Below are 16,074 nucleotides of genomic sequence, written 5' to 3'. Positions count from 1 at the left end.
CTCCAAATGAGGGGGGATTTAAATCTCCTCGAGGCAGAGGTGTAGGGTTGGAGCCGGTGTAGTTTTATTTGACGTTCATAACTTTCATAAGTGCATTGTAATAAACTATATTTTATCTATGTTATGTTATTTTTTAATATAAATTTAAATTACTAAAAGACATAAACAGGAAGTGTTATGTTAGTAATATTTTATTAATACTGTGTGCATGTCTCTTCATGCTTGAATCGCTGAACCGATTTCGATGAAATTTGGTGTGAAAGTGTGAGTCCCGTGGAGGGACATCAATCATCATCATTATTCCACGCAAGCAAAGTCGTGGGCAGAGGCTAGTATTATTAAAAATGTGAAAGTAACACAGTAGGTAGCTGTCTGTTACCTATTAAAAAAACCGCTGAACCGATTTAGTTGAATTTATTATGTGAGTCCCGAGGAAGGACAGTATACTCGTAAGATAGTTAGGAAATCATCCTTTAAGGCCCACTTGCACCATTCCACTAACCCGGGGTTAAGCGGTTAAACTGTTAACCTATTGTCAAATTGTATGGCTAACCATGGCAACTCCTGGTTTAACCGGTTAACCCCGGGTTAGTAGAATGGTGCAAGTGCTAAGGAGTGTTATTTTATTTATTTAAACTTTATTGCTTGAATCAGGAACATCCGGAATGGGGAACCAAATATTCCAGGAATGTTCAGTATACCCCATATTCGGCCTATCTTAGTGTAACAAGATTGCTGGAACTCCCTAAGATGCTGTGATGGCGGCATGGGACCTTTAAGGATGACTCTCACTGTAGACCGGGCCGTGCCCGGGCCGAGGCATCCGACGTGTGATTTTCTATGACGGCTGATCGGTGATCGCATGGCGCTTTCCGTAGAAAACGACGCGCTGGAAGCTCCGGCCCGGCCCCGGTCGGGTCTAACGTGAGTCAACCTTCCTTCCAATCCATACACTCAGCCAATCCTTGTACCCCTAATAATGGTTGGCAACGCGCATGTAACACCTTTAAATTACCGCTAAATATTGTATGATTATTTTGCTATCGTCTGAGCAGGGGAGACCGAGGCGAGTTTTGACAGAGGAGAGTTGTGACATTGTCGATTCTTTGGAATCTAACGACTGTTAGCGAGCTCGCAACAGTATGCGTTTGTTCGCTCGTAACTTGAACTAACAAACGCGCTCTATTGCGACCTTGTTTTTAGTTAATAGATTCCAAAAATTCAACGATGTTACAACTCTCCTCAGTCACAACTCACCTCGGTCTCCCCTAAGTATTAATAATAAACTTTATCTTCCGTAAAAAGGTGTTTTTCTGTCTTTCTCATTACAGACATAGCTTGGCTCGGGTAGCAACTAGCCTAGCCTCAGTGTAGGGGAATATAGATTGGAGGGAATCCAGCTGCCACCCACCTGCTCTCCATCTTAGGTGGGAGGTTGTTGACCCCAAGGGAAGGTATTCCGTACTTTTGTTACGTGTTTTAGAACGATGGTTGGTTTTAAATCTTCGATGGGTTTTAGCACAATTGGTTTTCAAAAGAATAGTAGCCTAGATGGAAAACGGGGTGTTGTCAACCTATCGGGGTTATAGTTACACTATGTATTAATTAACCCTGGAAATGCAAAAAACAATTGTTTGTTTTATACCTATACTTTTCGGTCAATAACGAGGTTTTCTAAGGCACAGCCAAGTTTAGTTTTTTTTTTACATTTCGAACTGAAAATCGGGTTTTTAAAGTAGACATATTTCTAGTAAACATAGGTACCTATCTACTACCTAAAGTACCTGGGGCCAGTTTTAGTTACGTATTTAAATGTTAACGTCCCTGCGTACAAGGCAAGAGATGAAATCCCCCTAAAATAAACCTTCTTACAAGTTACAAGTATACTCAAAACATCCGTGGGATCTTATAAGACGCCCTACCAGAGAATAAATAATAGGTACTAGGTACAGAAGACTCACTCTCTAACAAAACGCGTCTGTTACGATCAGGAAAGATATGGCCGCTAGGTGGCGACAGCGCCACGCGCGGCTTATGGCTAACCACCAAAATTAGTGTGGAACGGTTGTACTTTTAGCTAACTGTAGCAAAGCGACGAAATCGCGGAGTGAGTCACGCCTGGCCCTACCTATCCAGCCGGCGTATTATGGATAGCTTTATCCATCTTTATCCACGTGATAAAATAACTGTCACTGTTTAACACCGTGGGATAGAAAGTGACGGGACACCGTTTTATCACGCTGTCACGTAGACAAGAACGACCATCATATCCGTACTGGTATATGGTCCTATGAAAAGCAGTATTTGACCCAGATCCGTTGCACTAGTATGAATCATATAGCTCTTGCGATTGTCGCGCGAGATGCGTCATACTGGATAGTTAGAATATTTGATTTCACTCCAGACAATGACTCATGCGCACATAAATAAACGCACTTTGATACGAATGACAGGTCGATACAGTACTTCAACTCATGGCATTGTATTGGGAAATATGTAGGTATTTGTTAAGACTTTTTTGAGTGTAGAGTTTTTTTACGTCATGACCTAGAGATACTAATATGGAATTCACTATGAGTTGGCTAGTGATATTTAAAGCAATGCTAATAATGCAAACCCGTGCATAGCAATAAAGAAACATTTTTTGGAGTGCCTTAGCACCTCAAACTTTGCTGCTCAAACTCTGTGAGCAAAGAGCAAAATCCCATTTTGTACAAAGGGGTTGTGCACAAATCACGCGAGGTGTTTTCGGCTACTTTTTGACGACCCCCCTCCCCCCACACAACCTCACGTGTCTTCTTCCTCGCGTTATCCCGGCATTTCGCCACGGCTCATGAGAGCCTGGGGTCCGCTTGACAACTAAACCCCTGCCATCTGACCTTCCAACCCAGAGGGTAAACTAGGCCTTATTGAGATTAGTCCGGTTTCTTCACGATGTTTTCCTTCACAACCTCACGTGTATTTTTTCGAATTTTTTTCATTCGACCTAATTTTAAGATAAATAGAATACTATTTATCTTAAAATTAGGTAATAAACTTAATAGGAAACTTAATAGAAAAATAAACAATATTTTCTATATACAATACTATATATAAAATATTGTTTATTTTTCTATTTTCGTTAAATAGACTCGCTATTTTGAAGTGCAGAGTGAAGATATATATTATCATTACCGAAACCGAGAAAAAGTATCTACTCATGTGGTAGGTTTTTTTTCTTAGTTTCGTTCACTGTAGAAAAATACACGTGATCTATCGTGATTTTTTCGTGACCGCCCCTCCCCCTATCGAACCTCACGTGATTTGTGCACAAGCCCAAAGACTAAGCCTCACGAAAACTCTTGTTCTGATGTTCTCTCTCTCTCATCCTAGTCGATTTCATCCTAAACTTATAGGACTGGGGTCAGCATTCCATCGTTTTCTACTCCACCTATCTACTACCCTTACACGAATATAAAATAAGTATTACTACATACATATATATCTGCTTGATTATCACTAAAACTATCACTCCTATGCCTTAATATGATTGAAATAAAGTTCAAATCTCACATATGATTCGACTGTACATAAAAATAAGCAAGCTTCAAGGGGTCAGATTAAGTATAGGACGATCCCGGTCATCTTCCAATTGGCCTTAATCTCATTAGAATCACATAAGCGTTGCAAGGTGTGCGTCCGCGCACCTGCGGAGTCGACGCACTCGCGCGCAGCCTCAGTGACTAACCTAAGTCCCAGCCATACAAATGAAAAATCCAAAATTTGCCACTGAAATTTCAACCTATAGTCTAGAAAATAGAGTTGATTTTGCGTTGTTGGAAAATTGAACGAAACAAAAGCAACAGCGTCTCTGTTCCAATTAGGATTGTTCATTTTTTTTCAAATGTTCTATTTCGAAAACCATTTCGAGATATAAGGTTTTTAAACAGTTTCCGACATTTGCTGCGATATAATAATTGAGGATTGAAGATATTTCAACAAATATCCTTATGACCTTAGTTTGACCTTCTCCTGGGCTGAATGTAAAGTCATTGCATAATAAAAGTTATCGAACCATAGTAAATAAATCCGTCACTCACGTATTGTCAAAGTTATCATTGTCATCGATTGTCATAACAAAATTTTTCAGTTAAACCGCTGCGCTTGTTTGTTACAATTTGATTTATAATTAATACCTAAACAGTAGATTTCATTGCTTAATAATATATCAAAAACCTTGTTCCTATGCGTGGGAATGATTCACAAAAATAATAGTTCGAATCCACGAAGACCTACGACGTTAAAGATGGTGCCGTGAATTAAACTTGGAATACCTACCTACTTCACGTGTTACACACAGTATTGCTGTGAGAATCACGTCGATGTAAGTATAAAATTAATATTAATTTACTACAATTAAGTATTTAAAAGCTCACTTTATTGGTAGGGTCGTGGTATCTATTTATTTTCTGTGGTAATGTAGCCATAGTATCTAAAGGCAAACCGTTAAACAGAGATGGTGCCTACTAGAAAGAAGGAATATACAAGAATACATAGCCATACTCAAAATTCAGCCTGAAACTGCTTTAAAAAAATATAATTTCTAATTTCCAGGTACATGTTGCAGTTCAAGCTGCTGATATCATGGTGGACAAGACTTAATAGAGTTGTGAATAATAAAACATGTTTTTGTTTACCTACTTTTTTATTAATTTGGGAAATATGTTAAATATGTTTCCAAAAAAAATAGTAACTTTACATTAAATGTATGTTTATCATGTTCTGCACGAGCATCTGACAATGATGGCTTCTTGTTGACCATCCAGAAGAGAAGTGTATGGTTTGTGATTTACTCTGTTCCCAGGCATTATTTACGGTCGTAAAGTATTACGACGATTAATAATTAATATGACGTTCGTTTCAATACAAAATGCTCAACTTTTCTTCTGGGCCCAAGTGCAGTTACATATCTCACAGCTGTATCTAAATAGGAATCACGATGACCTGAAATAATAGGATATAATTAGCAAAATTGGCATGTTCCTAATATAGTAGTATAAGTATGTAGTACAATATCCAAACAATGGCGACAAGCCGGTAGAAAGCACCCACTGGGTGCTAAGCTACCTTTAGCAATGGACGCTTGTAACGATTTTATGAATCCAATCTTCTTACAAATCGAATCAGTTAAAATATATATGATGTAGGTAACTTACATTTGTATTTTTGCTCCCTTGATTTCAGCCAAGTTATGGTTGGAGTTGGATGCTATATGGATACATACTCCAAAAAAACTAAGTTATATTATATAACTTAGGCAGATTTCTGGAATCAGCTTTCTCAAATTTATAGCGTAGGTATTTTGAAATTAATGATTCAAAATAAACGAGTTTTCCATTCCAGACGATTGTTATTTATAGAAATACGTGACACTGACATTGTCGACAGGTGACATTACAATCAATTGACAATGACAACTATTTTTTTAATGCTTGTTGTTGCTTGTGCATTATCCTAATCAGCCGACGACATGTAATTTACGAGAAGTCGTATCTCATATTTTCAATAAATTATAAATATTCAACCGAGCCACGAATTACTAAATCATTCAAATTGGTATCTTAAATTAACCTATATTTTCAGAAAATAAAATAAAAATGGGGGTCTAAAAAAAATGAACAATCCTAATTGAATAGGATTTAAATTTCATCGAACTGAGGATGTACTATAGGTAGGATCTTGGGCCTTAGAAGGCTAAACGACGCATGTTTGTATGTGTAGTGTGGCGCTTACGTCGTTATGGTTGTTATTGGAGAAACTATGGGTATTCTCTACGTTAGTTTGTTTACGATGTTTTGATTAGCAGTATTTTTTTTTATTATTATGTTGTTTATCGATGAAGCGGTTTATTATTTTTTATGTTGATTAGGTCAAGGTCCGTCTACTTATTTTACCAATTACGAATTAGGTAACTTTGAGCTAACTCTATAAAAATGTCTTTTCATCACACCGACTGGTAAAGGCTCCCTTGGTTGTTCAAAAACCGATAGCAAAGTTGCATTTTATTCACATGTGACTTATGTGAGGCAAAGTAATCAAATGCAAATTTTGAGTTGTTTTCTTATGTTTGCGGGTTTAATTGACTTTTAAATGATGATTTTGAATGATAAGTATTTAATAACATTCATTTGGATTGGATTTGGTTTTTTTTTTTTGATATCTTACAGTTAATATTTTCTTCGGGTTGGTGTGGTTGGATTATTTCGCTTGCTCGGGTGTCAATCTTAGCACGAGCGTTTAAACAACAACTTAGCCTCCTTGTAAAACAAATAACTATTTTGCGTAGATAACATTTTTGGATTTTTTAAACTGGCGGTGTCATTTATTCAGTTTTAAGCTATGCTCGCGAGAGTCGCGAGGTCTACAACTCTACAGCTCACAGACCTATAGACACGTTACTGTAACAACTCGTAACATCGCCTCGCATTTCCCACAATCACATTGAAACACCGTGGCAATCAGCATAACAACCCCCGTTTTTACCAAAGCACCCTCGATTGAATCATGTTTCCGCTCCTTTGTCGCCGCGTCGCCATTTTGACTCCATGTTAATATGCAAATGGACTAATGAATATGGGTTATGGCGGAAAAGGTAAACAGCTAAAAAATCGGATCCATTTGTTAGACATAATTATTGAAAGTCATAATGTAATGATTGTCAGATTATCATTAGTCATAATTGTGAAACCATTAACTTATCAGGATTTTCGTAAGGTCCTATAGATAGGTTAGGTTCGGTTTGTTTTATGGCAGCGGTTCTCAAACTTTTTTGGTGACGGAACCCTTTCGGCAAGCGAAATATTTGACGGAACCCCAAATTAAATATTTTCGTTCATCACTGTGGACCAGATATACCTATAGAAGAGCTGGTTTTTTTCTTATTATTACAAGTATATTTTCGCGGAACCCTAACAGAGGCTTTGCGGAACCCTAGGGTTCCGCGGAACACACTTTGAGAATGGCTGTTTTATGGCAATCTTGAAAAGTTACGTGTTTCCGAGAAAAACCAAATTACGACTAACGAAAATGCGGATAAACAATACATTATGGCTTAAAACTTTATGGGAAACCATAGAGACCCCTAAAAAATAAATAGGTTTAATTAATACTGCCTTCTAGGTGTCCCGACTGGCTAGCCATTACGTAAAAAAAAGAAGGGAGATATTAAAATTTATAGTTTTTTACACGTCGCCTGAGAAATTGGTATTTCGTACATTTATTTATGAATTTGCCTCCGTTTTACTGTCACCAATTACATTTTTATCAAAACATGCCGTCTTTTTTTTTATATATATCATGTAGGTGGCAGACAAGCGCACGGCCCGCCTGATGGTAAGTCTGATGGTCCACCGACTTTGTCTCTTAAAATGAGTGTTACCTAACTATCTATCGACAAGCAAAACATTAAAACTTTCAAGACCAATTAAAACGGGTCACGATGTGGAATTTTCCATGTGACCCGTGTTCTTTGCTCTCGAGTGTACGTAAGGCTAAACCAGTATTCTTAGCATGATGTGCACTTACGATCGATACCGTTGCAGGCTCTCTCTAATTTTCCGCCAACGCGACATGCGTGGAGTATCCCAGACGTGTCATCTTTGGCGACTGGTAATGCGTGGGTTTCATGCTAGCCCAGGCAGAACGGTCAGTAACGGTCGCATGCTAGTGCTGGAGCCGACAAACTGCGGCAATTGGAGCTACAATTAGGGTCGCCAGATGGTCGGGATTTGCCGGGATTCTCTCGATTTTTAGCATGTGTTCCCGATTCTCGACAAAGTGTAAACTGTCCCGAAAAACAGCTTCACGTTATAAAACAATAATTTCAAGTTCCGGACTGTCGTCGAGCGAGCAAGCTGACGTAGTGCCAATAATGTAAAATATTGTTGTTTTTAATATTGGTCCAAAAATCCCGAAAAATTGATATTGTTTCCCGAAAATAGCGCCTTTCGATCTGGCAACCCTAGCTACAAATGAGTAGGGTTCATCATCATCATCATCTCAGCCATAAGACGTCCACTGCTAAACATAGGCCTCCCCCTTGGACCTCCATTCGTACCGGTTGGAAGCCACCCGCATCCAGCGTCTTCCGGCGGCAGCTGAAGTGGCAATGGGCAGGCCACATTGCGCGCAGAGAAGATGGCCGATGGGGTCGAAAAGTGCTCGAGTGGAGACCACGGACTAGCAAACGCAGCGTAGGACGTCCACCCACAAGATGGACGGACGACCTTGTTAAAGCCGCCGGGAGTAGGGTTACCAGATCTAAATTCCTGATTAGCAAATATTTTTCCTGACGCTCATATCGGTAAGGGGGTGGTTGGGGGCGGGAGGGACTAAGCGATATCTATGTATGCATGATACATTGTTTAAATTTCATTTGTTTTGGATTTATGTAAGTAAATTTGAATTATGTACTTTATTAGGTTCATAATAGAAAAGTCTATTCATTCACTAATATTCCGGACATTTTCGTATTCCGGCCGCATTCCTGACAAACGGCCAAAATCCCTGACATGTCAGGAAAATTCCTGACATCTGATAAAATTAACCCTTGAGAGTTCTTACACGACTGGAAACAATATTTGCCACTCTTTGCTTCCTAAAACTGGTGATATCTACTGCAGTTGATATTCTCAAAAGTTTACCGATTCATGTGCGAGCAGAGCGACAACTTGAAGCATCAATGGATCTAAAGAGGTCTCTAAAATTTTTGACCCGATGTTAGCAAAGTGCAAGTTGCAGAACATTCTCAAAAATGTAGGAATATTCTCGCAAGATACGGTTTTGCACGAGAATTTCATACAAATCTCCACTCAGAAAGATTCTTGTGGGAATTTTTCAAAATACCTATAATATTTTTGCTTTTCAAAGTATATCATCTTGCTGCATTATGTAAATTATCCTAAAGGATATTGTTTTAAAAATTGTTTCCTCCCGTCATTGGCACCGATTTTAAATTCAATAATTAAACAGTTCGTAAGCAAATTGTGACAAAACAAAATCACCGCAACGTAACGGAAATTAGAATGACATCCACCAACATTTTTTAAAGTTCTTCCAAAGATCAATGGGGTTAGCTTTTATAAGTTGATCCCCGATTTCATAGTAATACCAGGGTAACAGGTCTCAACTAATAATGGTTGTAGCTCAGTGATTCGAAATTTAAATAATCAGTTCCGCTATCAAATGGTCTTATTAGGATCGAAGGATGTACAGTTTTAGAAACAAAAAAATAAGGGCGAGACAGGTAGAAAATTATAATAAGAATGCCGGAAGTATGAATTAGAGAACAGATGAGTTAGTGATTTTATTACTGCAATACTCTGGCAAGCTCGGATTACATTTCCATGTCAGGTTACGCCTATTTTGTTTTAAAAAGACGCACTAATTTTAATAAGTGAATAGTATGCGCTGTTAAAAAGCTTTTCCTGACAGGTTCTAGTTTTCATTGCAGGATTTCACATAAAATCACGTTTTATTTTGGAGTTCTGTTTTCACTATCACAATCTAGAAATTATGACGATGAATACGAGGTCCTTTTTCAATTAGGTATATAATATGCTCCAGTATGTTCTGGGCCCAATCGCTTAAAAAAAACGACGATCCCCTTTGATCGGATTTGATTTGTCTTACAGGTTACAGGACAGGCCCAAACACTCTTCATAAAACTCCTTAATCTTTCTTATAAGAGGCTCACTCACCACACGTGTGTGTACAAGTGTGTGTAGTATTGTAGTAAGTAATTACACTTGTGTGCGTTGTGTACAGACCGTGTCCCCTATGTCCGGCCGGAAAGTAATCCGAGAGTATGGGAAGCCTTACACCACCACTGCTTCCACTCTATGTTACTATACGTACCTACTTACATACATACATATTTAGGTTTACATTTGTTTTGGATACTCTTTTAGCACTCGCAGTTTAGCAGGAGAAATACAAAAACCGGACAAGTGCGAGTCGGACTCGCCCACCGAGGGTTCCGTACTTTTTAGTATTTGTTGTTATAGCGGCAACAGAAATACATCATTTGTGAAAATTTCAACTGTCTAGCTATCACGGTTCGGGGGATACAGCCTGGTGACAGACGGATTGGGTACGGAACCCTAAAAATGGTGTATTGTACGAGTACCTACTGTACAGTCACCTGCAATAGGTAATATGTTACACAACGAAGGCCGCAACAATATCTGACGTGATTGTATTTGTCGAGCCATGAGAGCGTGTCACATATTTGCCTTCGAAGAGTAACATGTTGCAGGTGAATGCTGTATCCGATTTGGCGAAAAACTTATTGACCAAAAACTTATTGAAATGACCTCTTCAATATATGTTCCCATAAGTGACGTGAGTTATCTCACGGCGGGAAGCTGCGGCGGACCGCAGTGCGGTCGATAACAGTTCTCATGCTTGGCTATCTGTTCATTATCGACGCCCTTCTGTAGGTACTTTTAATGCCGAGATTCGAACGCTTAGGCCATATTATGTGAAACTCGACGCCCTTCTGTACTTTCAATGCTAGCTGAGATTCGAACGCTTAGGTGAAACTTTTTAGTGTTCCTTACAAAACTTTGTTCACGGTACACTTCTTATATTCGTTTCACCCTAAAGGAGATACATACTTATAATTATATAAGTAGGTACATACCTAGATAAGTGTAGCCTATCTGTGACGGTTTGTATCATGCCTTTAGGTATTAACTTCTATCTCAATTTCATATCCTCAGGGGATGACTTCTGGAACAAAAAATAACTTTATGCTAATTTAGGTATAAGCCAGCATCTTTTGTTTAAACCACAACTTAAAATTTACTATTGTTGTTTATTAAGAGTCAAATAATTGATTATATTTTCTGTATGTATCTTATCTATATCACATATATCTTTATATACCTTCAGGTCAAGTACCGTGGGTCAGTGGCCGCACAGATGCGCGGACATCTGCGCAGGAGTCGCGCTCGGGCGGCCCTAACGTCTTCGATGTGTCGTGGGGGCGCGTTACGTCACTACTTAGGTTTGAGCACTGCTACTGAGGGCTTACCGCGAACCACGTTCGACGTGTTGCCTCCCTGTCACACTTATGTACGAATTTACAAGTGCGACAGAGAGGCAACACGTCGAACGTGGTTCGCGGTAGGCCCTCTATACGTTTTTTTGACGGTGCGGGAACACATCGTTTCCCGGGCCTGAGGTGGGCCCATTTTGAGAGGCTATGTGGCACTCTCATCTCACGGCTCTTTCTACTCAGCCAGTCAGTTTTCTAAGGGGAGGACCCTACCCACTAAATTGGATATCATCGTCTATACTCTGTATCTTTAGGTATTTAAATAAAAGTAAACAAATAATTTGTACATTTTCGGGTAGTGTGTCGGGTCTATTATTGACTAACCAACCAAATATAAAACCGCCTGGATCAGTCACTGAACGATCTGACTTTAACCTACCTTCATTATTTGATCATGTAATGTTTTTATCTACCCTCAACCGGCTTAAGGAGCCATTTGAGGGTAGATTTTGTTTACTTTTATTTAAATACCTAAAGATACAGACTAATATAGTACCCACAACACAAGTCTTTTTGAGCTTACTGTGGGACTAGGACCTAGTCACTAGGTCAATCTGTGTACAATTGTCCTACAATATTTATTTTATTTATATTTTTATATAAATTGTGTGTTAAATTTCTTCAAGTTTAAATAAGCAGCAAACATATTTCATGTGAGCGTACCTGTTTCTGAGTAAAACACGCGACTTTACATTATAAAACTAACCTTTAGAGCTGAAACTCACGTAGCCGCGTTATAACGAAGAAGCGAGGGTGCTAAGAAAAGGTTATATAATTATTATAGGCCGAGGGCCATACGGTGAAAGTAACCGCAAACGCTCTCGGACTATAATTGTGACTTTTAGTATTGAAACAATAGGCTTTCTTTTGTACTGGAATGTATAAAGCTATAGCTGAATACTAAGTACGTTGAAAGCAAATCTTGTATGAATTATCGTGTAACAGTTTTTTGGGCTATGGAGTATGGATGTTAGAGACACAATTTGGTACGCGTCAAAGTATGCATGTATATATGTAAGTATGGTGAATATATTCTAGTAACGTTTTAGACACGTGCGGAACAGTCATACAATTAGGTCTAAGGTGGTTTGTGCTACATTATCTATACGTACCTATATAGACTACCTGCATAAACAGAGTTATACCTATATATACTGATCGATGAAAGATAATGTACAATTAGGAACATATGTCTTCTAATATTGTGAAAGCTCCAACTTAGAAATTATGATTTGAGACTTAACTCGTAACAGGGCATGATTGGGTCGCTTTTGGTAACCATAATGACAAATAAAAATAAAAACCTCATTTTGTATAGGTTTCTTTTAACTGCAAAAGTGCTTATGTGTGAATCTATATATGTTACTAAATCAAGTCACTGTATTTTTTTTAACTGGATTAGGATAGTAGGGGACATATTTTATCCCAGAAAATTGTCCTTTAAGTTCTTAAAGGACAAACCCTTGGTAGTGTTTATTATGGAATGACCCAGGGGTAATATCTCCTATTTAGGGGGAGATAAAAGTTAATACATAGTACTCACAAGAGACCAAAGTAGAGTTTCTTCAAGATGTAGAGTCCTCAAATCAGCAGCATTAGATTATGTAAGTAGGTACCAATATCTTTAGACAACAGTGTCACATCCTTACCTAAAATATTAGGTTCCAATAAATGTCAAGTGCAGTTCAGTTCCCAGGCAGGGGATATTTATTTTAGGCTTGATATTGGACGTTTCAAGGCGATCTTGGAAATGTGCCACACAATAAATCAATACTAGAGATGCAACGCATAGTTGTTTGGCCGGATACCGGATACCGGACCTGACCATTGGCCGAATATTCGGTATCCGGCCACCGAATATACGGCCGGTGGAACTGTACCTAGGTACATTTCGGTTTTTCAGCTGCGCATTGTGCGGTGTTTTGACCTGTTTCATAGTCAACGTTCGCGCGGACTCATTTCTAGGTTTGAAATGAATGCGCGTGCTAGTGAGTAGTGAGTGCAGTGAGTGGGATATGTTTAAATAATAAACGAGTATGATTAATGACTATGATTGTTTCTTAAATCGAATTTGTTTACTCCAATATCAAGCAAAGTTACTATCCGGTATCCGGTCGGATAGTATGTCACTATCCGGAGTCCGGCCGGATATTAAAATAAGAGCCGGAAAGGCCGGATACCGGATAGTAACCGAATATCCGGTGCATCTCTAATCAATACTGCATATTTAATCCCCTCCAACCTAGGTTTATCTGTAGCCCCATCAATCCCAAAACGCCCTAAACTCCCAAAATTACACTAGAGATTCGTCCTTTTTCCACGCCGAAGGTTGGGCACGTGTCGTACCCACTATTAACTGAAAGATTATAAGCTTTATTGTAAAGATTATAAGGTCTATCAATGGTCAATTAAGAATGTAAAGAGTGTACCAGCTGCCTCCCAGGTGCCAAGTTACGCAACGTATCGATTTACCGTTTTTTTGTGTTTTACCCTTTTTTGGTTATGGAATGGTTACGTCAGTGGACAAGTGCTATTTTTTTTTGGCGGTTTATGCGTTTGCGCAGCCGTCTTGACATTAAGTGTCGCCATTGATTAAAAATAGTCCTAAGTTTGTAGGTATATACATATACTGTATATGTAATAATATGCCATTGAAAAAGTCCAATGTACCTATTATATTGTGAGAATTCCTCGAATGTCTAAACTTTTTCTAAACTATTCTCATTTGTCTCTATCTAAATTTGAATATTATAACTCCTATCCTACTTACTCCAATATTTAGCAAGCTACGCTTCTAAAAGTCTGTCTAGGGGATATGATCATAAAAGATAGACCAAGAAAAGTCTGCAGCGATTTTGATAGCATACGCAGTGCAAAGGCATAAAAGTTTGACGAACTTACCTATAAAATAACACTTGCACTGCGAACTGCGAGTGCTATCAAAATCGTTGCAAACTTATCTTCGTCTAACTCTAGCTTGATTTGATGGGTGCAATTTGGTTTGACGTTTAAAAATTTCGAGGCCAAGTGAAACTTAAAGTCAATGTCGAAGTCTAAAAAAAACTTTTAATAAGACCATATTCAAAATTCCAATTCGTTTTTCGAAGTTCCCGCTAAAAATAACGGCTTCTAACGTCCGTCCTTATGCTCTGTCTTAGGGCGCCCGCACACCTGACGTCCAATTTAAAGGACAAAGGGCGCACGTGCACAAGAAAGTAACGGGCGTGTTCTTTCACCATGTTGAGTCACGCTTTCTGACTGGCGAGGGAGGGTAGTGTTTTTCAGTTACTGTAATGGAACCTTATAGTTCGTTTTTTTAGCATTATATAGTGTTAAGAGTGAATACACCATACATCATTAAATAAAGGATTTAATACATAAAACACGGAAAAAGAAGGTAAGCGATCATGACATCTTTTAATTGAAAAACGCTTTTTAAAAATCAGTAACTAAATACTTATGAAAGCAGAAGAATAAAAATGGTCGTATTGCATTCATAATTGTTACATATTTGCCGTGACTTATTTTTAAAATGTGTTTTTCTATTTAAAGACACGTCAAGATTGTTTATCTTATTTTTAATGCTAAAAAAAACGAACTATAGATAGGGTCAGGTGGGATGTGGGGTAAATATAAGAGACGGGTAAAAATCTAAGTTTTTAACACTGAAAAAATTATTCTATTTCATTCCTATTCCATTTAAAAAGAAGCCTTGTGTGTAGACTTCTTCATCTCAACGAGTAGTAGGTATGTAGGTAAATACCATGCTGTTGAAACTTGAATAGTAGTTTGTGTTACAAGGGATCAAAATGATATATTTCCGTCAAGGGCGTACATTGAATCCTGAGCGTAATGAGGGATTCGAGTGTTAACGCCCAAGACGAAATAATTTTGATATCGTGTGACACAAACTGCTTTTCACATCAAATTAAGGGAAAATAATAAAATAAATAAATGAGGAAATTAATTATCATGTATCGAAACGAAACACTATTTAAGCTAAAATAATTGTATGTAAAAATGACAAAAAAATGTGTTCTAGAACAGAAAAGTGCCACTTTGATCCCCCCTGGTAGGGAGGAAAAGTGCCACTTTGAGTGCTAGGAGGGATCCTAGCGGGGAAGAAAAAACCGAATAGGTGATGTGAAACGAAAATTACAATCAGCGATAAAAGCTTGTGAAAAAATATTTTACAAACTTTCTATTTTTGTTCATTAAAAATGCTCGTATTTCCGTGCGTGCGCAACCGGAGACCCGGACAAAGGAAGTGGTGCGGATAGGGGTGCGCGGGCGACGCACCTGTGCGTCTGCGCGAGTTCGATACTTTTATTACTAGGCTTCGTGAGCTGTAGATCTCGTGAGTTAAAAAAATATAAACGTAAAAAAAAATCTTTGTTGGATCATTATCAGTATCACAGCGAACTCACAATAGTCTTAAGTGACATAGGTTAAGGGCCCGATTCGGATTTTGAAATAGATATCTATTAGATATCTTTCAGACATCACTAAGATACGATAACGATATGTTTAAGATCTAACCTGTCAAATTTAACATTTGCGCGATTCTGGAGATACTCTTGAACGATTTCCACAGGATATGACTTAGAGATCCAATTCACATCTAATAGATATCTTACTCTATCTAACGTAAAAGTGACACTGGTTGCCCGAATTGCGCTGCAAAAGAGAACTGGTTGATATCTAAACTATAACGTATCTAGAATGGATCTAGTACGTGTCATCTCTTGTGAATATTAAGTTCGAATACGGCAGTAAGGCCCTTAAGGCAATTTCTGCTATTTTGAAAAACTTCCTTGGTAAATGGCTTTTAAGTGAAAATGCCCACCTATAGGTACAATTACAGTCGCCATCAGATATATCGGAGCGGTCAAGGCGCTCACAAAAATCTGAACACACCTTTATTGTCAAGGCGCTAGAGTGCGTGTTCAGATATTTTTGAGCACCTCGGCCGCTCC

At 38.4% G+C, this 16,074-nt stretch overlaps 1 long non-coding RNA gene across 1 annotated transcript in view; it reads right to left on the bottom strand.

The window, feature by feature from the left end:
• The window catches only part of LOC134673805 (uncharacterized), a 109,372-nt gene extending 97,788 nt beyond the window's left edge, over positions 1-11,584 (bottom strand). Inside the window, exon 1 of the long non-coding RNA XR_010099511.1 lies at positions 11,478-11,584. This is a non-coding gene — a long non-coding RNA (uncharacterized LOC134673805). The remainder of the gene's footprint in view (positions 1-11,477) is intronic.
• Positions 11,585-16,074: the final 4,490 nt, after the last annotated feature.

Source organism: Cydia fagiglandana, chromosome 19 (assembly GCF_963556715.1).
Source record: "Cydia fagiglandana chromosome 19, ilCydFagi1.1, whole genome shotgun sequence".
NCBI lineage: Eukaryota > Metazoa > Arthropoda > Insecta > Lepidoptera > Tortricidae > Cydia > Cydia fagiglandana.
The sequence above is the reverse complement of the archived record's forward strand: the minus strand, read 5'-3'. Positions and strand labels throughout refer to the sequence as shown.